At 39.3% G+C, this 24,816-nt stretch overlaps 1 protein-coding gene and 1 pseudogene across 1 annotated transcript in view; one reads left to right on the top strand and one right to left on the bottom strand.

Moving 5' to 3' along the window:
- Srpx (sushi repeat containing protein X-linked) overlaps positions 1-24,816 on the top strand; it is a 76,898-nt gene that overhangs the window by 20,852 nt on the left and 31,230 nt on the right. The window lies entirely within an intron of this gene.
- Positions 2,343-6,630, bottom strand: LOC138839268 (large ribosomal subunit protein eL18 pseudogene; annotated as a pseudogene).

Consider the following 24,816-nt stretch of genomic DNA (forward strand, 5'->3'; position numbering starts at 1 on the left):
GATTTGTAATGTACAATGAAAATACAGGGTATGGTCATCACTTTCCTCAAAAGAACTTGCACACATTTTGTATCTTAGCAGAGGGCTGACTAGCCACTTTCTGTTTCCTTTACTGGACTTTTTGAGACACATCCACAAATTGCTAGCCATGACAGTTCAGTAACCACTGGCCACTAGCAATTTGAGGCAGATCATTTACTGTAAGCTCAAGTATACGTAGATATTGGCTATCATGATTTCCCATGCTAGCTGACGTGTTGGTGTTCCCTAAAACATCTCCATCTGCTTACTTAGTCTGCCCTCAACTATCTTTTCATTTCAAGGAACTCACATCATTTGGTCCCCACAACAGGGATTTCATGTTCTTTTGTGTTATTGATTCATAAGATATTTCGTTTGGCCTTCATTGTTTTTTCTTTGAATACATTTGTAGTGCACGGTCAAGTCTGAAATGTATTGTTTTATAGTGTATTATTTTTTTCTTCTAAGTACTAATGCTAAATTTAGTATTGAACACTTAATGAGACACTAATTATGTGAGGACTAAGAAACAAAGCTTTTTAAAGTCTCCTTTATAAATTTAGAAAAAGAAGCTTGAAAAGCTTTAGTGTCCCAAATAATTTTCCATTACCATGAGTTCCAAAGGCCCCTCTTTGTGCATTAGCATTCCTGAAGTTCCTGGAATGAAAAACTATGAGAACACACTGGGGATTTTAGAAACAGCTTTATATTTGAGGTATATTTAATATGTAATAAACTGCTGAGTTGTATTACTAACTTTTTCAAAAATGAATGGACAATTTTGGATAAATCTCTTTCTGGATTCTCTATTTTGACCTTTTAATCTATGTGCCTATCTCTTCACCAATACCAATAATAGCTTGATTATAGTAGCTCTGTATGGAAGTCTTAAAATTGGATAATGTGATTCCTACAATTTTACTCTTCTTTTTCCAAAAATGTTTTGGTCACAAATTTCATATACATTTTAGAATCAGTTTATCTACATTTATAAAGAGCACTACTTAGATTCTGATTGGATCTATTTTAAATCTATCAATCAATTTGATAATTGACATCTTTATTATTTAAATTTTCCAACCAATGAACACAATATAACTCTTAATTAATTTAGATTTTATTTCTCTCAGAATTTTGAAATTTTCAGTGAGTAGGTTTGGCACATGTTTTATTAGATTCATAACTATTTCATTTTTTGGCAATACTGGAAGTATGTGTATACATTTGTATGTGCATGACTGTGGATGTGTGTGTTTAACTTTCTAATGTTTCATTACTATTATTTTGTGTTTTGACTACTTTGTGGTACTGCTAATCTTGATGGTTTTGTACATTCTTTAGGATTTTCTACATAGAAAATTATGACATCTGTAAATAGGGTCTTAACAATATTTCTTCCTTTACACTCTTCATAACTTTGTTTTTCTTGTTTTATCACACTAGCTCAGACTACCAGTGCAATGCTGAACATGAGTAGTAAGAGCAGATCTCATTGTATCCTTCTCAACATTAAGCTTGAAAGACTTTCTGTCTTTGACTATGAACTATAACGTTAATTGCAGGCTTTTTATGGATCTTTTTCATCAGTTTGAGGAAGTTCTTGTTTCTCCTCAGTTTTCTATGTTTTTATTAACTCACAAATGGATATTAAATTTGGTTATGCTTTTTCTATATCAGTTCCTATGATTGTGAGGATTTCCTTCTTTAGTCTTAACATAGATTACATTGGTTGGTTTAAATATTAAGCCTGTCTTATATACTCAGGGCACATAACTTTTGGTGTTGGTATATATCCTTTTTGTATTGTTGGATTTTAATTGGTAATGTTTTGTAGAGGATTTTTGAATTTGTGTTCATTTATTTTTAATGATATCGTTGTGTGGTTAATTCTTGTTTATTTGTTTGTTTTTCCTGTCCTGGGGCTTGAACTTAGGGCCAGGGAGCTGTTTCTGAGCTTCCTTGTGCTCAAGGCTCTATCACTTGAGCAGCAGCACCACTCCTAGCCTTTTCTGAGTAGTTTATTGGAGACAAGAGTCTCACAGACTTTCCTGCCTGAGCTGGCTTGGAACTGCGATCCTCAGATCTCAGCCTCCTGAGTAGCTATCATTACAGATGTGAGCCACCAGTGCTTGGCATGGTTAATTCTTTTTTAAATGTTTAGTGGAATTCTCCAGTGAAGTTATCCGAGCCTGAAGACTTCCTTCCTTCCTTCCTTCCTTCCTTCCTTCCTTCCTTCCTTCCTTCCTTCCTTCCTTCCTTCCTTCCTTCATTCCTTTTACTTGGCATCGGAAATATCTTCAATAATGGGGTAAAGTACAGGGTTAGGTTTTGTAGCCTCTGCTGGCCTGTCAGCCTCTGGCATGCTCGAACTTCCTTCTGGCCCTTGGGGCGCACACATGGTTTGATGTGACTGTGTGGGGTTCCCAGAGTCTTGCCAACATGCTGGTTCGCCTATTAGCCCTTGCAAGGACCAGACAGCAGGATCGTGCAGTGGCCTATAGGGGAATCCATTGCCAGTTCCCAGTCTTGAGGATATGGGTGCCGACCCACAGTGAGCACACCTTGAGCTTGGGCTTGGGTACCATCACGGATGCATGGTGGACCACCACGGCCATCTTGTTCTCCCAACCAGGAAGCTTCATATTCCGGATCATCCGAGACAGAGACAGAGATAGCCTGCTGGTGTGACTCATGAACAGCCTCTTCAGCACAACTTGAAGGTAGAGTTAGTTCCTCCGGCCAGAAACCTGTGCAGCTTGATCAACAGCCTTAGGTAGATGTCCTGGCTCTAGGGTTCTTTGCACCGAACCTTGCGTTCCTTGTGGCAGATTGTCTACTCCCAAGATGGCACCTCCTGCTCAGCCAGAAAGAAAGGAAATATCACTATTTTACAGCACATAAAGTTAGCAACAATAAGCAATGAGTTAATCTGGGTACTGGTGGCTCAAACCTGTAATACTAGCTGCTTGGGAGACTGAGATCTAAGGATTGAAGTTCAAAGCCAGCCTGGGCAGGAAAGTTAGTGAAATTCTTATCTCCAATGAACCAGCCACCAAATAAACCAGAAGTAGGGCTGAGATTCAAGTGATAGAGTGCTAGCCATGAGCAAAAAGGTTAGGGACAGTACCCAGAATCTAAGTACAAACTCTGTGAGCGCGCGCGCGCGCACACACACACACACACACACACACACACACACACACACACACAATAAATCTTCAGGGGTGAGGATGTAGAGCACTAGTATGTGCGATGTCCTGAATTCCACCCACAGACTGACAAACAAAATAAAATGTGTGGAAAGGTCATTTAAAGAAACTGGGATAACTTCAGTAGTGGACATGATTGGAAAATTTGGGGAAGAGGAGACAAGTGGCTTATGACCCTAGTTCCTGATTTCTGTTTGAGCCCTACAATTTAGCATTCTTTATATTCTCTATATTATGTAACAAACCATCTTTCTCTTCAGTCTTAAGATTTATTTTCCTCCTAAAGCTCCTTTATTCATTTCTACTAGGTATTTTTCTTCCCTGATGCCGGAATAGTATCTATACCATCAGTGTTTTAGAATCCTATGGCACTTGTAAAGCCTGGAACTGCAGTGGTAACCATACAGTGATTTGGTCCCACCTCAGGGTGCTTGCTTGTTTGATATTCACTGTCATTGCATTTAACAAGCTCGGGCACATCTGTATGTCTGTGCTCTGAGCCTCTAGCAACATATGTGACAGAATCTGCAGCTCATTTTTTAAAGGACTGCATGGAAACCTCTTGGTTTTTCTCTTTTGGAATTGATTCTGAGCCATCTGAAATTGATATTCTCAGAGGTGCCTCTCTCCTAACTTTCCATTATACCAGGGAAGAGGCAGGAACACAGCATTGTAACCAACAATAGATTGAAAGCCATAGACCTTCCCTCTTCTTCTGGCCTGAGGAGATGATCTTTTTTGCATGCCTATGACTATCTTTTGATTATTTCTTTGCCATTTTGTGTGTATATGTGTGTGGGATGTACTGGGGTTTGAACTTAGGGCATTGCACTTGCCAAGCAGATTCTCTACCACTTGAGTCATGCCAAAGTGGTGTGTGTGTGTGTGTGTGTGTGTGTGTGTGTGTGTGTGTGTGTGTGTGTGTGTGTGTGTGTGTGTGTGTGTGTGTGTGTGTGTATTTAATTTTGGGTAGGTGCTCACATTTTCCCCCAGGGCTAACTTTGGACCTCAATTTTTGTACGTAGTGTGTAGCTGAAATGACAAGCACACTCAACAACAGTTTATCCAGTTTATTGGTTGAGATGGGCCTCAAAGCACAATCCTCTCATTCTCCACCTCCTTAGTAGTTGGGATTACAGATGTCAGCTACTGGACCTGGCTCTGTCCAGTTTCTAAGAGGCATTTGCTCCATCTTTCTTTTCACTATTCACTCACCAAAGATTGTGTTAGCAGAACCACAGATTTTTAACCTTGAAAAGTGCTTTAGATCTCCTCTTTGTCCCAAAATGGCCTCTTGCCAGCATCCTCCAGCTTCATGGGAACATTAGCAGGTTCAGTAAGCTTGGATGATATCTCAAAATGGGCTCGGAGGCTTAGAAAATCAGCTTTCCATGACTCTATCATGGTCCTTTTTCACTTTTTAAATTACACAGATTAATTCCCCCGGACTTGAGTTTTTTTTCTCTTATATATAATTTCCTGGGGCTGGGAAGGTGGCTCAGTGGTAGAGCACTTGCCTTCCATGCCTGAGGCCCTGGATTCGATTCCTCAGCACCACATAAACAGAAAAAGCCGGAAGTGGTGCTGTGGCTCAAGTGGTAGAGCACTTGCCTTGAGCTAAAGAGCTGAAGGACAGTGCCCAGGCCCAGAGTTCAAGCCCCACGACTGACCAAAAAAAAAAAATATATATATATATATATATATAATTTCCTTCAGTCTTACAAATCTCTTTTATATATTCAAGATGAACTACTTTGTACTTTAATATTCAATAAACTTTTTACTTATTTGTTTACTTGTGCATGTGTTAGGAACATTAGCAATATTGGTCATCTTTTTTTCTGAGACAGTATCTTACTATGTTGCATAAACTGTCCCTGATCTCTTGGGCTCACACAATCTTTTTGCCTCAGTCTCCTCAGTAGCTGGGATTACAAGTACTCATCACAATGCCAAGCAACTTCTGCTTTTTGTTTTGTTTTGTTTTGTGTTTTTGCTTTTCTATGAGCTTAGGATCTGTCTCTGTGCCTTTTTGTGGTCAAGGCTAGCACTCTACCACTTGAGCCACAGTGCCACTTCTGGCCTTTTCAGAGTAGTTTATTGGAGATAAGAACCTCATGGACTTTTTTGCCTGGGCTGGCTTCAAACAGAAATCCTCCTAAGTAGCTAGCATTACAGACTTGAGCCACTGGCATGTCACTTCTTTTTTATAGCATATATGTTAAAGTAAGAAAGACTTGAGGTTGATTTTAAGGAAAGATTCTTGGACGGTTCTAAAGAGAAGAAGTATTGACAACAGCTTGAGAGTAGCCTCAGATGGCTATGTTTCCAAACTGTGAGTTTTCATTGGGACACTCTCAGTGCAAGGCTGGCTCCTGCACTAGATGATCTTGCGAAAGCATTTCCAGATTTAAGACTCTAATTTTATTGGCAAAATATGCCTTTTAGTTGGAGGACCAAATGGTTCTTCTTAAGAACTTCTAGGATAAACAAGGTCTGATAATTGCAAACAAATGAGAAACAAACCTAACAAACAAATTTTACATCAAAGATTATTAATTGCTCTGGTTTGTTTTTTTTAAATCAAATATTGAGTAGAACAGAAGAATATTTGTATACTACATATAAGATAAAAAATAACAAACATTACTGTGCCTTCCTGTCAGTTCAATAATAACATCACCATAAAAGATGATAAGCCATGTGCTAGTGGCTCACGCCTGAAATCCTAGCTACTCAGGAGGCTGAGCTCTGAGGACCATGGTTCAAAGCCAGCCCAGGCAGGAAAGTCCATGAGACTCCCATCTCCAATAAACTACTCAGAAAAGGCTGGAAGTGGTGCCATGGTTAAAGCTATAGAGCAGTAGCCTTGAGCACAAAGTTGTAGAGCAGTAGCCTTGAGCTCAGGGACAGTGCCCAGGCCCTGAGTTCAAGCCCCAGGACAAGCAAAAAAAAAAACCCAAAAAACAAAAAAGGTAAATATTACTGTGTACCTCCTGCTAATCTTCTCCTGGACGCTATGTTTTCCCTTGCTTCCTCAGAGGTAACCAATACCCTAAATTCTCTGCTTACTACTCTTTCAATTTTCTTTATAGTATTGCAGAATGTTTATATTTCTAAAACTATGTTATTTCCTTTTGCATGCTTTTGACCTTTGCATTTGTCATCTCATACTGAATATATTCTACAATTTGCTTCTTTTTAACTCAACATAAGATGCTTGGAATTTGTTCATATTGCTGCATGTGGTTGTGGTTTAAGCAAACCACATTCACATTACTCTAGAGGACCCCACTGTGTACATGTGCCACAGTTTGTTCAAGTTATTCTTGATGTGCATTTGAGTGGTTGCTAGTTGTATGGTCTTACAAAGAGTGTTGTTAGTAGAATACTTGTCCATTCCCTTGGAACAATGTGCAGGAATTTCCCCACAATAAATGCATAGGAGTGGACTAGTGGGATCATAGTGTATGTTTTTCTTTGACTTAGTTTAGTACTCCCAAGTAGTTTACTAAAGAGGTTATGTTCACTTCAACTTATACTACCAATATATGTTTTCATTACTTACCACTTGACAAAGATTTTTAAAATGTTTTTGAAATGAATAGGTGTGCAATAATGTAATTATGGTTTTAATGATTGCTAATGAGATTTGAGTGATAATATAATAGCTACAATAATATGGTTATGAATTCCCAGGGGGGAGGGTTATTTTAGCTTCCAGTCAGTGCCAGGGAACAAGGAAAGAAATTTTCTCTGTAGCTCCCATGCTACAGAGGTGGATTATTTCCAATTCAATCTACACTGAGAGCATAGGGTATGAACATATCAAATTTATGTGAGGGGAGGTGAGAGATCTTTGGTCCCTGGAGGTTTCCAATCTATGGAAATTAAAGCCCAATTTGGGGGCAGTTGTCTTCAAAATGAGAGATGAACTTCTATATCTATTCACCCTGACCAGGATCCCATTTCTGCAGAGGTTTTGGCTCTGAGCATTCCTTGTTTTTTTTATAAGCTCAAAATAAAATTTGAATTCTCTTTAAAAATTTCATCCAGAACTTTTAGTTGCTTTTGATGTGAGTACACCCACGCCACGTGGCTCAGTGGACTGTGAAATAGAATCTTAATTGCTTGATTTTTGAAATTAATTCCTTTTTCAGCCTATAGTTACTTTTCAATGCATTTTGTGGAATTGGGCCAAACCAATCTAGCAATTGGATGAATTGAAGGGCAAATGTACCTCCTCAAATTGCCCTTCTCAGATTCACAAACTAGAAAATTCCAAGTGGAGATCATTGTCATTATTTGTTCAAAATTTTACAATAAAACCAAAAGTTACCATTTGCTACTATTTGAGAAATTGTATGCATGTTCACCAAGGGAAGAGAGAAAAGCCTAGCCCTTAGGAATGGCCTCATTTACTGCCTGCTTTAATTTCTCATTTAAAATTCCCTCCTCATGTTAGGAAATGGAAAAACTTGGAAAAAATTATATTAAGTGAAGTAAGCCAGGCCCAAAGAAACATAGGTCCCATGGTTTCCCTTATTTGTAATATCTAGTATATGTATGAGTCAAGCGGAAAAGGTCAGATAATGTGATGTCAGGAAAATGAACCCTTAGATGTGTATTTTAATGTTTTTTTCTTTCATGCATGTGTCTCTAACGCATTTATAAGATTATCTCTTTGTTGCTTTGTATGTCCCTCCCCCACAGTATAACCCCTGCTTTCACTATATTTGATGTCAGTATAACTTGTGGAGGAGATGGGGAAAAACCAGTTGTTTAAGGATACAGGAGGACCTGTTGCAACAATGAGAAGTACAAGTTGTCATGTCCAAAACGAGCTTTACAACGTCGGTGCGGGGGGGGGGGGGGGGGGAAGGGGGGAAGGAGAAGGATTGGGATTGGGGGGGAGGGGGGAGGCTGGGAAGGGATGTGAAGGGTAAACAAAGGAGGAGGCTGCAATGCTTGGTAAGAAATGTACACATTATCCTGCCCATGTAATTGTAACTCCTCTATACAGTATGTTCACAAATAAAATTAAATTAAATTTAAAAAAATAAAATAAAATTCCCTGCTCAGCATTTCTTTGAAGATAAGGAGTTCTAGGAGACATTGGCATTTTGGGTCTGAAAATGCCTACTTTTTTTTTTTAACTTTCTTTAACAATGAAGAAGTTCCTATACCTTATTTGATTGTGTTATGTAAAGTTCGAATAGGACATGCCTGGTATACACTTAGAAAGTGATTCCAAGATCCATATCAAAAAAATAATAACGATTCAAAGAGATGCCAAATAGTGTTTTCATTCCTTCCTTCTTTTTGAATAAGTTTCATGTGAATATGCTTATTAAATTAAGTGATTTATATAAATTGCCTGTATTTTTTCTCCTTGCTCTGACAAAATACCCAAGAGAACAATTTAAAAAGGAAGAATTTATTTTAGCTCACAGGGTTCAATCTATGGTCAATTGGCTCCATATATCTGGGCCTGTAGTGGGGGAGCATGTCATGGCAGGAGTATGTGGTAGAGGCTATTCACTTACGGCAGACAGAAAGCAGACAGAGGAAAGCATTAGTAACCACGTAAAACCTTCAAAAATATACCTCAAGTGACCTACTTCCACCAACTAGGCCCCACTTGATAATGTTTCCACCACCGTCCAAAACAGAGCAATCAGCTGGGGCCCAAACATTCAACACAAGAGCCTGAGAAGAAGGACATTTCATATTCAAACCATAACAAAATCCTGTATGTGTGATGGCAATTAATTATTCCATTCCATTCATTATAGAGTTCATCCTGAGTTCAGAGAAATTATGGACTATATATGAAATGCACACATGTGTATACAAATATATATATACACATATGTGTCTGAAACAAAAGTGTCATGAAACAATGTGAACATTGTTTAATATTTAGAAAGTCAATGCATGAGTTTTTATACATATTAATGTTTTTCTAAGTCTAATCTAATGTATTTTATTAAATGGTGAAACCAGAGCTAGGCACCAGTGGCTCTTGCCTATAATCCCAGCTATTCAGAAGGCTGAGATTTGAGGATCTCAGTTTGAAACCAGCCAGGGCAGAAGAGTTTATGACTCTATCTCCAACTGGCCAATAGGAAATCTGGACTGAAGGTATGACCCAAGTGGTAGGGCACCAGTTTTGAGTAAGAAAGCAGAGAACAAGGCCGCGAGTTTAAGCCCAGGTACCAGCATAAAAAAACAAGCTGGTTCCTTAAATTTATGGAGCAGCTTATTAATATGTTTTAAATCTGAGTACAGTGATGTTTTAAAATAGAGAATTGGAGAGGCTGGGAAGGTGGCTCAGTGGTAGAGTGCTTGCCTAGCATGCATGAAACATTCTTCAGCACCACATTAACAGAAAAGGCTGGAAGTGGTGCTGTGGCTCAAATGGTAGAGCACTAGCTTTGAGCTGAAGAGCTGAGGAACAGTGCCCAGGCCCAGAATTCAGGCCCCACAACGAAAGAAAGAAAGAAAAAAGGAAGAAAGAAAGAAAGAAAGAAAGAAAGAAAGAGAGAGAGAGAGAGAGAGAGAGAGAGAGAGAGAGAGAGAGAGAGAGAGAGAGAGAGAGAGAGAGAGAGAAAGAGAGAAAGAATTGGAGATAACACAGAAACCAATTTCTTTTCCCAAACCACATGTCATACCATATGTTTTAGTCATTCATTCAAATATGAATTGAAATTCACTTCAAAAATTTTCATTGGACTGTTAATAGTTTAAGACAAAACTCTTAATGACACATGACAGGAGCCATCTTGAACCAGTTTGGGAGAAAGGAAGATTTCATTGTTTTATGGTAGTATTATACTAATGAGACTGAAGAATACTGGAACTAAGGGTTCAAATACTGTAGGATCACTTTTTCAGTTTTCCAGCTTTGTGCCTGCTTTCTCTGATGGGTGCATTTTCTCAGATTAGTATTATCTTTGAGAATTACCTTTTATCACTGACAATTTGAGGGCTTACATCTGCCTTATTCTACTTCTCAAGGATCTGATTGTCCCTGCTTGGTCCATATGAGCATCTCTGTATTTAAGGGAAAACTCACCTCCCAATGACATTGGGAATAATTCAGGTCTCCAAAAGAAAATCTTATTTCCAATGGAATGACACCTACAAAGGATAGCACCAGGCATTGTGTGCTAGTGGATCACTTCCCTTGCCTGATGGTACACAAAGGCCACCGATTGATTGATTGATTGATTGATTGATTCATTCATTCATTTATTTGTCAGGCATGAGGCTTGACCTCAGGGCTTAGGCACTGTCCCTGAGCTTTTGTACTCAAGGCTAGCACTCTACCACTTGAGCCACAGCTCCACTTCTAGCTTTTGGAGATAAAAGTCTCATGGACTTTTCTTCCCAGGCTTGCTTTGAATCACAATCCTCAGATCTTAGCCCTCTAAGCAGCTAGGGATTACAGGCATGAGCCACCAGTACCTGGACAAATTATCATTTTAAAAGTCAAAATTGCCATCAGTTTAGATTCATTTTCCATTTGTTTCCTCCAGAGCTTGGGTCTCTGAGTGATGACCATAACTGACAACAGCCAGTGTGTGACTATTATTTTGACAGCAGTGAATGGAAAATGGATGCTTTCAAAGGAAAAAAAAAAAAAGCTTCCCAGGATAGGAAAAAAAAAGTCTCTACTTCTCGTCACAAGCAAAGCTGGCTAAAAACGAAAATCTTCCATGAAAGATTTCAATAAAAAGTTGCAAGTTTTCATTCTTGGGTACTGGTATTCTTAGGTTTTCTGTTGTGAAATCAAAGAATGTTCCAGAAGGAAAAACCCCTTAGGTTTCACTCAACTGAGCAGGCTATAACCTGTCACAGATATTACATGATGTTCATTTCAAGAATGTTTTCTGGAAGTGTCTTTCTTCACAGTCTCTTCTCTTTCTCTCTGCCATTTAATCTACTGTATTAAAATATCACTCTTCAGCTAGCAATTAAGGGCTTGCTGCCTACCATTCTCGGAACATACTGTGGTGCTTTGATTTTCTTAGTATTTCTCTTTTCCTCAATCCAGTTATTCTCAGTTTTGTCATGATGTGCCAGAATTTTTGTAAATTATACCACTGGTTGACTGCCATGAGCTATGTACCCATCACAGCTTTATTTGGGCAGCTTTTTTGAATCTTAAGTATAGTATCTGTTTCCATAAGTACAGCCTTCAAGGTTTTTGATACTAGGAGAACAGCTTAAGCAAATGAGTCTTGTGCAGACTTAAGTCTCAAAAGAAAGAACATTTCTAAAGGCATCTTAGAGAGAAGGGAATAAAGTTTGAAAATATGTGCTGCATTCTACCACCTCATTTCACAGATAAGTAAACCAAGGCTTCGAAGAAAGAGGCTCCTTTAGTCTGGATCATACACTACTTAATGATGGAATAGAAACTCAATTCCAGGACTCCTAGAGTTGCATCTTACTAGAAAAGATATCAAAAAGTGGTTGAGGATCATCAGTACTTGGCCTAGTATTTCATGTGACATACCATCTATGCCCTGAATAAATAAGGGGAAAGCAAAGACTTCTGTCATCAGCCCTCTAAAACCTTTCTTAGATCCTTAGAATCCTTCATTCGGAGGGAAGAAAGGATTACCTAGACAAACCTTATATGTTCCAGAGTGCTGTAAATCACTTTCTAGTTGTACTGGTTCTGAAAAGCATCCTACCATGACTTATTTATTAGGAAGACTATATTATTTATTCTCCAAATAAGGAAAGTTTTGAGTGTGCAAGGGAATGCTATCAATTCATAATCCTGAATGGTAACCATAGAAAATGATGAGAATGTTAATTGTCATGAGTATTTTACAATAAATATATGCACCAAAACATCACCTGGCACACTTTAAATGCATATAATTTTTGTTGATTATAGCTCAATAAAGTTGAAAAAAAGTAATGGTATTGAGACAAAGGCATAAGATGAAGCTGTACCATGGAAACTAGTGACTCCAACCATACCTACCTACAGAATGGAAACAGAAAATGCATGAAGTAGTACTTATCTTTTTTCTTTTTTATCATTAATAAGTTTTTTTATTGTTAAAATACCAGTAGTACTTATCTTTACTGTGTACTGGGAACTCTGACACTTTCAATATTATTCTATGTAACTACAAAAATACCAGACATGTCCCACTAAATTGGGCCAACAGACTGACACATACTGCTCTCTAGTTGATTGTTGGCACTTTTCACAGACTTCAGATGATGTTAAAGAAGAGAGGATAGGCTCTGTAAACTTCTCCCAGTGGAATATCCTGGGGAAATTTCATCTCTCAAGAAAAAAAAAATGGTGGTCAACATGTTCTTCAGTTAATTCTAATGGTTAGGAAAAGGTTTTTTTTTTTTTTTTTTTTTTTTTTTTTTGGGTCCGGTCATGGGGCCTGAACTCTGGGCCTGGGCCTGTCCCTCAGCTCTTCAGCTCAAGGCTAGCACTCTACCACTTAAGCCACAGCGCCACTTCCGGCTTTTTTCTTTTTGCTTATGTGGTGCTGAGGAATCGAACCCAGGGCCTCGAGCATGCAAGGCAAGCGCTCTACCACTGAGTCACCTTCCCAGCCCCAGGAAAAGGTTTAAGGCAATCATTCCAGATAGTTTTGTTCTACTTTGAACAGGTTTAATCCTCCAGCTATTCTCCTCCTTTTTCTCGTCTGTGGGTTTTCATGTTTCTCTGCCACAAATTTTGAAAAGCAAAGCATGCAAGCAAGAGGGCCTCAGTGATAGTTTTGGCATACTGGGCCTGTGTTTTGGGGTTAAAGCAGACACTCTGTAAAGCAAGATTTTCTTCTCTGCACCTTCTAACACACACACACATATGCATCCACACATGCACACATACATATATAAGCACACTTCCATGCTGCTTTGGCATGCCTCACCTCCATAGGGACACTGCCAAGCATTAACAGAACAGGCCTTATCTACCAGTCAGGCAAGCAGGATTCACTTCTAGAGTTCTTGAAAAGCCTCCCAACATATTACAATTTTCCAACTAAGAACTCCCTTACCCATGGAGAACAAAAGGGTGTCGCTCTGTCTTCCCTCTGTCCATACAACCTTTCTTGGCGTATCTATGATTGTACACTCATGTGTGTTAGCGAGAACCACAAGAATACAAGAGACATGGTGGTCATATTTTTCAGTGGGAAAATCATCTTCGGTGGCTCCCATTTTGTAAAGGAATATAGGTCATGAAAGCATGCAGGGAACTGCAGGGATTTTCCTGTCTCAAAAAACAAGGTATTGTCATAAGCCAGAGAATCATTTCTTTCCTAAAGCAAATTTTATCATTTGTATTTATAGACTAAATTTGACAATAACTTATTGAGAAAGATTGGATATGTGACTTTTTCTAGTTGCTATTAAGTTACATATATATATATATATATATATATATGTATATAGAGAGAGACTTTAAATCACAAACCATGAGAGATGGTTTAGACAGAGAATTTTATTTTATTTTATTATTTTTTTAATTTTGGGTCCGGTAGTGGGGCCTGAACTCTGGGCCTGGGTGCTGTCCCTCAGCTCTTCAGCTCAAGGCTAGCGCTCTACCACTTGAGCCACAGCGCCACTTCCGGCTTTTTCTTATGTGGTGCTGAGGAATCGAACCCAGGACCTTGAGCATGCAAGGCAAGTGCTCTACCACTGAGCAACCTTCCCAGCCCTAGACAGAGAATTTTAAAAAATCTTTGGTAGCACTGAGATTCAGGTGCTGTATTTAGTATTTTTAAATTCTGTGTTTTAAGAATCTGGCCAGACAATAAACAGTTATCTGCTGCAGAACCTTAAGAATTTTAAGAACCCTTTGGTAGCAATGAGATTCAAGTGTTGAATTTAGTACTTTTACATTCTGTAAAAAACACAAACCAAAACATATACTACCAGATAGGGCTGTCATATACTTATATTTTGACCAGAAGCTCATTTGTATAAATAATAGCTCAAGGTCATGTAGACCTTCAATGTGTACTCATTGATAAAAATAGAAAATGTGATTATGAACCACCAATCTAGAAACATATGAAATAAACCAAAGTTAGTAGTCAGTTATTTTATGTTTAATATACTTTTTTTTCCTTTGGTCAATCATGGGCTTGAACTCTGGGCTTGGGCGCTGTCCCTCAGCTCTTCAGCTCAAGGCTAATGCTCTACCATTTGAGCCACAGCACCACTTTGTTTTCTAGTGGCTTATTGGAGATAAGAGTCTCATGGACTTTTCTGCCCCCAGCTGGCTTTGAACCGCGATCCTCAGAACTCAGCCTCCTGAGTAGTAGGATTACAGGTGTGAGCCACCAGCACCCGGCTTTAATACACTATTTTAAGAAGACATAAAATTATACTCTTTCATTTGTGGCAATTCTGTGAGGCACGGCCACTTGGGGTATCTGAAATTTAGGAAGATTAGTCTTCACTTGGTTCTCTTCAGGCAGAGCCTATGATTTGTTGAGGGATTGCCTTCCAGAAAACCTGTAACTGAAGAAAAGAAGCAGAAAAGAGCCAAGCCAGGATGGAGGCTCAGGTGAAGTTTAGCACCAGGAGTGCTCAGACTTGTAAAACCTGCAGGCTACAACTCTTACTTTCCTCTCAAACACAAGGAGGCTAATCTTTTATCTCTCCATAGCAACTAAATGTTGGCTTGCCTCCAGCAAAGGGGTGAGTGCTTCTCTCAGTTGAGGACAATTCTTTAGAGAAGGTGGAAACCAGGGAGCCATTAGCCAGCAGAGGCTCCCAACAGCTGGGAAATAGGAACATTAATCTGGGTAACAAGGGAATCTGGCCAGATAATAAACAGTTATCTGCTGCAGTACACTAAGAGAAGGTTATGAAATACACTATGAGAAGTACAATAAAATAATCTAAATTCAAGCCAAACATCCTTTCTTCCTTTCTCTGTTTTTACTTTCTCTTTTCTCCCATTTGTTGGAAACAAATATGATTTAATCTATCAGAATTTTATAAATCAACATCTGGCCATAGCTTTGCTGGCTCAAGGACTCTCACAGGGTTACAATCAAGTTATTGGCATGGCCTACAGTTTTATTGGAAGGATTGGCTTTTGTGTGTGGTGCTGGGGGAAGGGGACGATCTTCTTTTAATTGTTTTTCTACAATTGTTGGAAAGCTCTGGTCCCATACCACATAGGCCTCTCCACAGAGCTCTCTCTCATGATTTGGCAGCTGGCTTGACCCAGCATAAGTGAACCAAGAGAAAGAGTGAGATATATTATTCAAGATGGAAACAATGACAGTATAACAGATACTGAAAATGGAATCCAATGCTTCATCTCCCTCCTATATGCAAAGTTCCTAAGTATTTTCATTCTGTTACGGCATCAGCTTCAAGTCCAGGATGTTATCATCTAAGGTCCATGTGGATGACCCTCCTCAGGTAATTTCTTAATTGTAACTCTTCAAATACACTTCTTCTCTAGCTTTAGATCCATAAGACTCAACAGGTAAGTTAGCTTCTCCATTCACATCTATCCTATGATGGTGGAGTAGGAAGGTAATATAACTTTTTATAGAAATTCATGCTTTAAAAGGGATTAAATAGTTGAGCACGATAGCATATACCCATAATCCTAGCCCTTGAGGACAGCAAGTTTGAGGTCAGCTTGGGTTACATAGTGAAACCCTATCTCAAAAAGAGATATGAGAAGCAACGTGCTGATTTAAGAGGCTGAGGATTGCAGTTTGAAGCCAGCCTGAGCAGATAAGTCTGAGAGACTTTATGTCCAATTAGCCAGCAAGAAAACTAGAAGTGGATTTATGGCTCAAGTGACAGAACACCAGCCTTGAGCAAAAAGTCAAGCAAGAAATGCAAGGCCCTGGGTTCAAGACCCAGTTCAGGCACAAAAAAAGGAGGCACAAAAGAGTTACCAGTCGATAGAAATTCTGCATTTCATTTGTCTACATTCTGGTAGTTCTTTGTTCTTTCTTATAGTCTGGAAAGAATTCTCTCTGACTTCCTACTCTGCTCTCTGAGCAATCCTTCCCAGCCCATGAAAAGTAGCACGTATTTACTGCTAGGCTACTGTAAACCTCCTGACAGTAAAAATCTGCAATCACATTCTGTCATATCACCATCTCCCTCAGTCAAGCTGGTGATATTTCTGTACATACAGTTCTTTAAAGAGCAAAGTTGATCTCCTGTGAAACTTCCTAGAGTTCATTCTATTAGATAGAAAATGTATCCACAGATCCCATAGACATAAACTCTTCCCCTTTTTTGGAGAGGATTTTAAGCTATATGCTTAACTTATTTTTATTATGCTTTAAGTAGATGTACAAAAGAGGTACCATTTAACAGTTTATGAATACAATGCATCTTGATCAGTGTCATCCCCTTCAACATTTTCACCCCCCTTCAGCCCACCCTTTCTCTTATTCTTTGTTTTCTTACAGCTTTAAAGATTTCTTCTTTTTTTTTTTTTTTTTGTCAGTTGTGGGTCTTGAACTCTGGGCCTGGGTACTGTCTCTCAGCACTTCAGCTCAAGGCTAGTACTCTACCACTTGAGCCAAAGCACCACTTCTGGCTTTTTCTGTTTATGTGGAGCTAGGAATCGAACCCAGGGCTTAATGCATGTGAGGCAAGCACTCTACCACTGAGCCACCTTCCCAGCCCCTCTCTTATTTTTCTTAATTTTGTGGTATATACCATGAATTCTTGACTGCATTCTCTCCTCCTTTACCCCTTCATTTGTCTACCTCTTTCCCCTTGGCCCCAACCCCTCTTGTATATACTGATTTTCTAGTGCTTATTTTATTGGGCTTTGATCTAATCTTTTTGAAAAACATAATACTTGAGCTCTCCATAGAGTCTATTTTAATTCAATTAATCCATTCATAACCACTTGCTATCTTTAACTTCTTTAAAGGAACTTTTATATGAATGAAGGTATTCAGGCAGCAGATAGACTTAACAAAGAATTCTTCAGCTTAGTCTTTAGATCATGTTTTCCTAGCAGTGTCCTGAAGTTGATCTTTGTTCAGAAGCTACTAAAATATATACATTTTCCTCATTGCAGAAAGTTTTACTGAACATCACTAGTTAAGAAGAAATCAACATATTCAAAAGACCATAAATGATAGTCTTTTCCCTTGTTTTAAGTGTATCTGCCTCTCTGACTCCATATTAAAGAGACAAATATCAAGGAAATACATGGTTTTTAAATTATATTTTATTATCTTTATGCAGTTGTATAAATGATTTACTGCTCAGCAAATCAGTTTATGAATACAATGCATCTTGACTGATTTCCTCTTCTTCATCCTTCTCCTTCATCCCTCCTAACCCAACCCCTCCTCTCAATTCTTAATTCCATAGGATATACTTTGAATATTGTGACTGCATTTTTCTCCCTTTCTCCCTTCGCTCCCCTTCTCCCTCCCCTTGACTTCCCCCCACATCATTCCAGTACCGTTTTCCTAGTATTCATTTTGTTGGACTGTGAGTTCGTTTTTCTAAAGAATTATACTGTCTGAATTCTCCTCTGCACATACCATCCTTCAGGAAGTATATTTGTGTACAGTGGCATACAACCCTGCACGTGTTTACACTTTTTGAATTCTCCCTTGAAAATACCACTTTTCAAATGATACATTTGTGTACCCTTGCATACAACCCCGTATGCATTTACTTTTACACTTACAGATTAGTTATAGCTTCCACCTATGAGAGAAAACATCCATCCTTTGTTTCTCTGGATCTGACTTACTTCATGTAATGTAATTTTTTTTCCAAGTCTATACATTTCTTGGTGAATGCGTAACATTCTTTCTAATGGATGATGCTACATGTTTCTAAAGCAAATGTTCTAGCATGTGTCATAATAAAGAATGCCGTCAAGCTACAACCCTTATGTCCCAAACCCTGATTACTGAAAGCTGTCAGTTTCCCCTAAGAAAGTGTATTCATGTACCAAACACATGTTTAATGGCAACAGGTTTATGGGCCCTTCAAAGTACTTGCATTGATTTCTATAGCAGACCGTGGTACTCAGGTTAAGAATCCCTGCTGCAGACACAAGGCCCTGAATTCAAACTCCAGTACTACCAAAGAATCAGTGTTGCAAAACAAATTTTAGTTTCTCATCAGCTTTTTTTTTTTGTGTCTCAGTCATGGGGCTTGAACTCTGGGCGTGGGCACTGTCCCTCAGCTCTTCAGCTCAAGGAGAGCACTCTACCACTTGAGCCACAGCGCCACTTCCATCTCATTGGCTTTTATATAAAGCTGATGGTGCATTTTATCATTAAATATGTTGAGTTTTGATGATGTTAAATTGTATTTAGAGTAATAATGATGGGAGGAAAAATAGAACTTTGTGACTGAATAGTTCAAATGCAGAACTGTCTTCAAAATAACTAAAACATAAACCTTTAGCAAAATCCATAAAATAGATCCCTCAATTTGCCATTTTGGGTTATGTGTCATCATCAATATCATGTAGCTAAAAGCTGTTTTCTATTTGTTTCAAATATCCCCCCTTCCACATCTTCCAGTGAGAAACCATGTGGAATGATAAAAGAAATACCCTAATAGCCTTCCCAAACCTCGATTCTCGATTGAGGTACAATACGTATAAGAGACATAATTTATGAGTAGTTGGGTGCTGGTGGCTGAAACCTGTAATTCTAGCTACTCAAGAGGCTGAGATCTGAGAATCACAGTTTGAAGTCAGCTCAAGCAAAAAGTCTACAAGACTCCATCTCAAAAACAACCAGCAAGGGGCTTGGAAGGTGGCTCAGTGGTAAAGTGCTTGCCTTGCATGCATGAGGTCCTGGGTTTGAATCCTCAGCACCACATAAACAGAAAAAGCCAGAGATGGCGCTGTGGCTCAACTGTTAGAGTGCTAGCCTTAAGCTGAAGAGCTGAGGGACAGTGCCCAGGCCCAGAGTTCAGGCCCAATGACCCACCAAAAAAAAACCCAAGCCCAGCAAAATAACAGATTGGAGGCATGGCTCAAGTGATGGAGTACCAACTATGAGAGGGAAAAGCAAGCTGAAGGAGGGTGCAAGGACCTGAGTTCAAGGCCCTTTTTTTTTTGGTCGGTCGTGAGGCTTGAACTCTGGGCTTGGGCGCTGTCCCTCAGCTCTTCAGCTCAAGGCGAGCGCTCTACTGCTTGAGCCACAGCACCACTTCGGGTTTTCTAATGGTTTATTGGAGATAAGAATCTCACAGACGGGCTGGGAAGATGGCTCAGTGGTAGAGCGCTTGCCTTGCATGCATGAGGCCCTGGGTTCTATTCCTCAGCACCACATAAGCAAAAAGAAAAAAAAAAGCCGGAAGTGGCGCTGTGGCTCAAGAGGTAGAGTGCTAGCCTTGAGCTGAAGAGCTGAGGGACAGTGCCCAGGCCCAGAGATCAGGCCCCACGACTGGACCCAAAAAAAAAAAAAGAATCTCACAGACTTTCTTTCTCAGGCTGGCTTTGAACTGAGATCCTCAGATCTCAGCCTCCTGAGTAGCTAAGATTACAGGTGTGAGTCACCAGCACCTGACTACAAAATGTATTTTTTATAAGTGACTTTGGTGTCTCAGTGATTTTATCCACTTGGACATTCAGACTGAAAGGGTGAGCTTCAGTAGCTCAGAAAGATCCTTGTTTGAACTTGGAGAAAATATTTTTTTTTTTACCATGAACAATTTATTTATCACTTGTAATAGGAACATGAACTTCTAAAGCAGTATTACAATTCCTTAAATAAAATTTTGAAGCCAATTGTTCATGAAATATGTTTAAAATCTGGTACATTTCAATGTTGATATATTTGAGGATTTTTTTTAAAAGTATGTAGTTCTAGGGATAAAATCCAGAGCTTTATGAATACTATGCAAGTGCTCGACCCTTGCTTGTTAAAGAGAAGACCTTGGGTCAGGCACTAGTGGCTCACACCTATAATCCTAGCTACTCAGGAGACTGAGATCTGAGGATCACGGTTCAAAGCCAGCCTGGGCAGGAAAGTCTGCAAGACTCATCTCTTGGCGCTGTGGCTCAAGCAGCAGAGTACTGGCCTTGAGCTGAAGAGCACAGCGACAGCACCCAGGCCTAGAGTTCAAGCCCCACAACCGACAAAAGAGAGAGAGGGGAGAGAGAGAGAGAGAGAGAGAGAGAGAGAGAGAGAGAGAGAGAGAGAGAGAGAGAGAGAGAGAGAGAGAGAGAGAGAGAGAGAGAAGCCTTGGCTAAGGATCCCAGACTGGTCATAAACACATGATATTCTTGTCTATATGTATCTGTGCCAGGATTCCAGGCATACACCACCATGTCTGGTTATTGTTTGGGATGATGAGTGACTTTGGTTTACTATCACGAAGCATGTCCATTTGATGGGAGAAGTTAAGATAAAAATAATTTATGCCTAGGAAAACATTAACAATTATAGGATAAAAAAGATTCTAGACACCACTCTGACGACCAATTGGTCATGAGCAGTGGAAGTCAAGAAAATATATATATATTTTTTTTAAAAAAACCTCTGTTGAATTAGAATAAGTTTCTGCAATCAGAGCAGAATTATAAATGGAGTTGGCTCCAGGTATGACCAAAGGACATAGTCCTACACAGCTTTGAGTTTCTGACTTTGGAGCCAATGTAGGATTTGTAGTTGTGTGGAAGAAACACTGAAACATTCTTTCCGAAGAGTGGTAATCCAGACCATGTGCAGACTGATTAATGGCTATGTCATAATAAAACCTCAATTAACAATTCTAAAAGGATGGTTTTTTTTGTATATAAAGCTTACTGGGAAGTCTGTCTTGCTTCTTCTTCCCTATTTGTCTATTTTTCTTTTCTTTTCTTTTAAAATTTTAATCCTGTGGAAAATTATTTCCTAGTATATATGAATCTCCTTTGCTTTACTAAGCCCAATCTACTGAACAACATCATGAGTGTGTCTTTCTTTTTCTTTTTCATTTGCACCAGTCCTAGGGGATTGAACTCTGGGCCTGGGCTTTTTGCTTAAGGCTAACACTCTACTACTCGACCCACAGCTCCACTACTGGCATTTTGGTGGTTAACTGGAGATAAAAGTCATACAAACTTTCCTGCTCAAGCTGGCTTTGAATCATGATCCTCAGATCTCAGCCTCCTGAGTAGCTAGGATTACAGGCATGAGGCACTAGAGCCTGGTTACAAGTGTGTCTTTTATGTATTTTAGGATGCTGAGTTTCTAGACTGGTATTATGTTTGTGCTGGCCCTGGGGCTTGAACTCAGGGCCCTGGGGCTTGAACTCAGGGCCTGGGCACTGTGCCTGAGCTTTTCTTTTTTGTTTGTTTTGCTTAAGGCTAGCACTCTACAACTTGAGCTATAGCTTTATTTCTGACTTTTTGGAAGTTCATTGGATCTAAGAATTTCTCAGACTCTTCTGCTTGGGCTGATTTCGAACTGCAATCCTCAAATTGCAGCTCCTGACTAGCATGAGCCACTGGTGTGTGGCACCATCATCATATTTTAAGAGACATTGATTTCTACCTTACAAAAATGGTGAGGAGACAGTGAGCATGACAGCCCACTTCTGCCAAGGCATCCACTAATGGATGCGTCATGCATACACAGCTATAGAAAATAATAATGTCTTCCCTTTCATCTTCCGAATCTCTCAAAAGCAGATTGGTCCATAGTCTAAGGATCAGAGAAACTAGGGACTATGCTCTGCAACCTTTTACTCTCTGAAATACAGAGAAATGTGGATTCAGAGGTGCTGGGAATGGGAACCAATAGATAATGTGTAGCATAGCTCAAATTGAAATGTTAGTACAGCAGGGTCCCAATATCTCCTGGCCAGTTTCTCTACTATTCACATTTTACACTAACATGGCATGTTTGTCACGATTAGTGCACCAATATTGGTGACTTAGTATTAACTAGATTCCATACTTATGTGATTTCCTTTTTTTTGTTGCAAGATCTCATCCAGAATACCATACGACCTTTAGTGATCAAGTCTCCTTATGCTCCTTTTGGTTGTGCTGGATGCTCTTGCCTTCTTTGTATTTGAGGAACTTAATTATTTTCTCGAAATTGAGTCTTGATATTTAGATCATGCTGGCCTGGAATTTCAAACTGATCTCAAATTGAAATCTCCCTGACTCAGTCTCCCCAGTGTTGGGATGATAGGCCTGTGCAACCACACCTGGTGGCGTTTTTTTTTTTCTTTTAATTTTAATAAGCTTGAATGTTTGGGATAAAGGAAAGCATCATGGCAACAACATTTGGAAGAAGGATTTTGATAAGAGGAGGTGAAAGGTCATTCTGAGGGGAGATTGTGGTACAGTAGCCCAGTAACTCTGAAAGTCTTGGAGTATTTGAAGAGTAAGCCAGGCTGGGGGTGGGGGTAGATTAAGTGTTCCTTTAGATTTGCTGTGTGCCAGTGGCTCATGTCTGTAATCCTAGCTATTCAGGAGGCTGAGATCTGAAGATTGAGGTTTGAAGACAGGCTGTGCAGAAAAGTCCCTGTGATATTTTTTTAAATATGTTTTTATTGTAAAAATACTGTGCAAAGGGGTTACAGTTACATGAGTAAGGTAATGACTACATTTCCTACTGAGCATTGTTACCTCCTCTTTTGTTTTTCTCCTACCATCCCTTCCCTCCCAATTAATGACTCAAAAAACCAGAAGTGGAGCTGTGGCTCAAATGATAGAGCTCTAGCTTTGAGCACAAAGAGGCCAGGAGCAGTGCCCAGGCCCTGAGTTCAAGCCCCACATCCAACCAAAAAACTCTTTAGATTCTACTCTATGGACATAGGTAAACATGAAGGATGTTCATATAGGTAAATAACATGATTGGTTTTGTCTTAAAAACTAACCTTAAAGGTAATTTCAAAGACATTTTCTTTTTGCCTAATGGTAATTTCCAATTCCCCTCATTTACTTCTGCCTTTGTAAATTGGGATTATTTGGTAAGAAATAACAGTTCTTCCCCATTTTTATTGGTATGAAAACTTACAGAAGTAAAAACTCATGGACATGTAGCTTTATCCTGTAGGCTATGATATAATCCTGTGGTTATTTTCTTTTTCACATTGTTCTGGCTTTGGCCATTAGAAGCTGCTTCAAGTTTGCTCCGGTGTAATTGACTAGCCCCTTCACCCCATCTTTTCTTCAACACTCCCCTACTTTCTGATATCATAAGGTGTTGAAGGATCTTCTTGTATTTCTTTTTCTCCATCCTGGAATTAACCAAGGAGTGCTGGTTCTTTCTATTTGGAGAATAGCTTATTAGAAGCAAAACATGGGTACCAAGTGGGAATACTGGGCCTCTGTTGTTCCTTGGTCTGGCAGGGGCTTAGTCATGCTCCGGATTGCAGTGTCTTGATCCATGATAAGCTGCATATGAGGCAGACTGTGGTCACATGAGATGATATCAGTTTGTTATGTTGCAGCCATCTGAGCTGTGTGCGTTCACTCTGTGAGGTTTGCACCACAAGGAAATTGTCTAACAAAGCATTTCTCAGGACATACCATTTTGAAGGACTTTGTGGAGGCAGTAGCCTGGGGAGTGACTGAATCAGGGCTACTGAAAAGGTCTTCTCAAGGCTATTGACCTGCTGTAGGTATTAAGCTACAGTTAGATGCAGGAATAATTTCCAGAGTTCTTCTAAAAGAAATTATAGTGTAATTTTATTTATTTTCTGAATTTCAAAACATTGTACAAGGAGGTTACAATGTAACATGTCTATCTAATTGTCCAGAACTTCTTGATTGGTCATTTGTTCCATCATTCTCCCTTCTCCCATCTTCTTTCCCCCCACTTCACATTTTTACTTCTTTAATCACATAATGACATTGAGTATTCTTGCTGTATTTGTCCCCATTAACCCACTGCCGCCAATTAGCCCCCTCCACTACAATCTCATGTCAGATTACTTTTCTTTAAACTGTTAATTGTTCAAAAGGCTTAATCCACGGAGTTTCACTCCTGTACATACTATAGTCAAGTAAATCATATATATGACATATATATGACTTATATATGCATATGCATATGCCTCTGTGTATGCTTACATGGAAGGTTGTATTTGGGGTTTGCAATCCACATATGAAAAAAACATGTCCTCTTAGTCTTTCTGAGCATAGCCTTAGTGTTCAATTACACAGCCAGGTGGCTACAGTGAAGAATAATCTATATTTCAAAATAGCAAAAGATTTTGAATGTTTTCTCTACAAAGAAATGATGAACATTGAAAGATTATATTAATTATCTTATTTGATCATTACACAGTGTGTGCATGTATCAAAAGAACATGTTGTATTCCATAAATATGTACATTTATTGTGTCAATTAAAAATAAAACTTGGGGCTGGGAAGGTGGCTCAGTGGTAGAGCACTTGCCTTGCATGCATGAGGCCCTGGGTTTGATTCCTAAGCACCACATAAGCAGAAAAAAAAACCCGGAAGTGGCTCTGTAGCTCAAGTGTAGGGTGCTAGCCTTGAGCTGAAGAGCTGAAGGACAGCACCCAGGCCCAGAGTTCAGCCCCCATGACTGACAAAAAAATAAAACTTTAAAAAAGAGAAACCTATTTGCCCGACCTAGCGCACAA

Source organism: Dipodomys merriami, unplaced genomic scaffold (assembly GCF_024711535.1).
Source record: "Dipodomys merriami isolate MVZ:Mamm:240054 unplaced genomic scaffold, mDipMer1.0.p SCAF_3, whole genome shotgun sequence".
NCBI lineage: Eukaryota > Metazoa > Chordata > Mammalia > Rodentia > Heteromyidae > Dipodomys > Dipodomys merriami.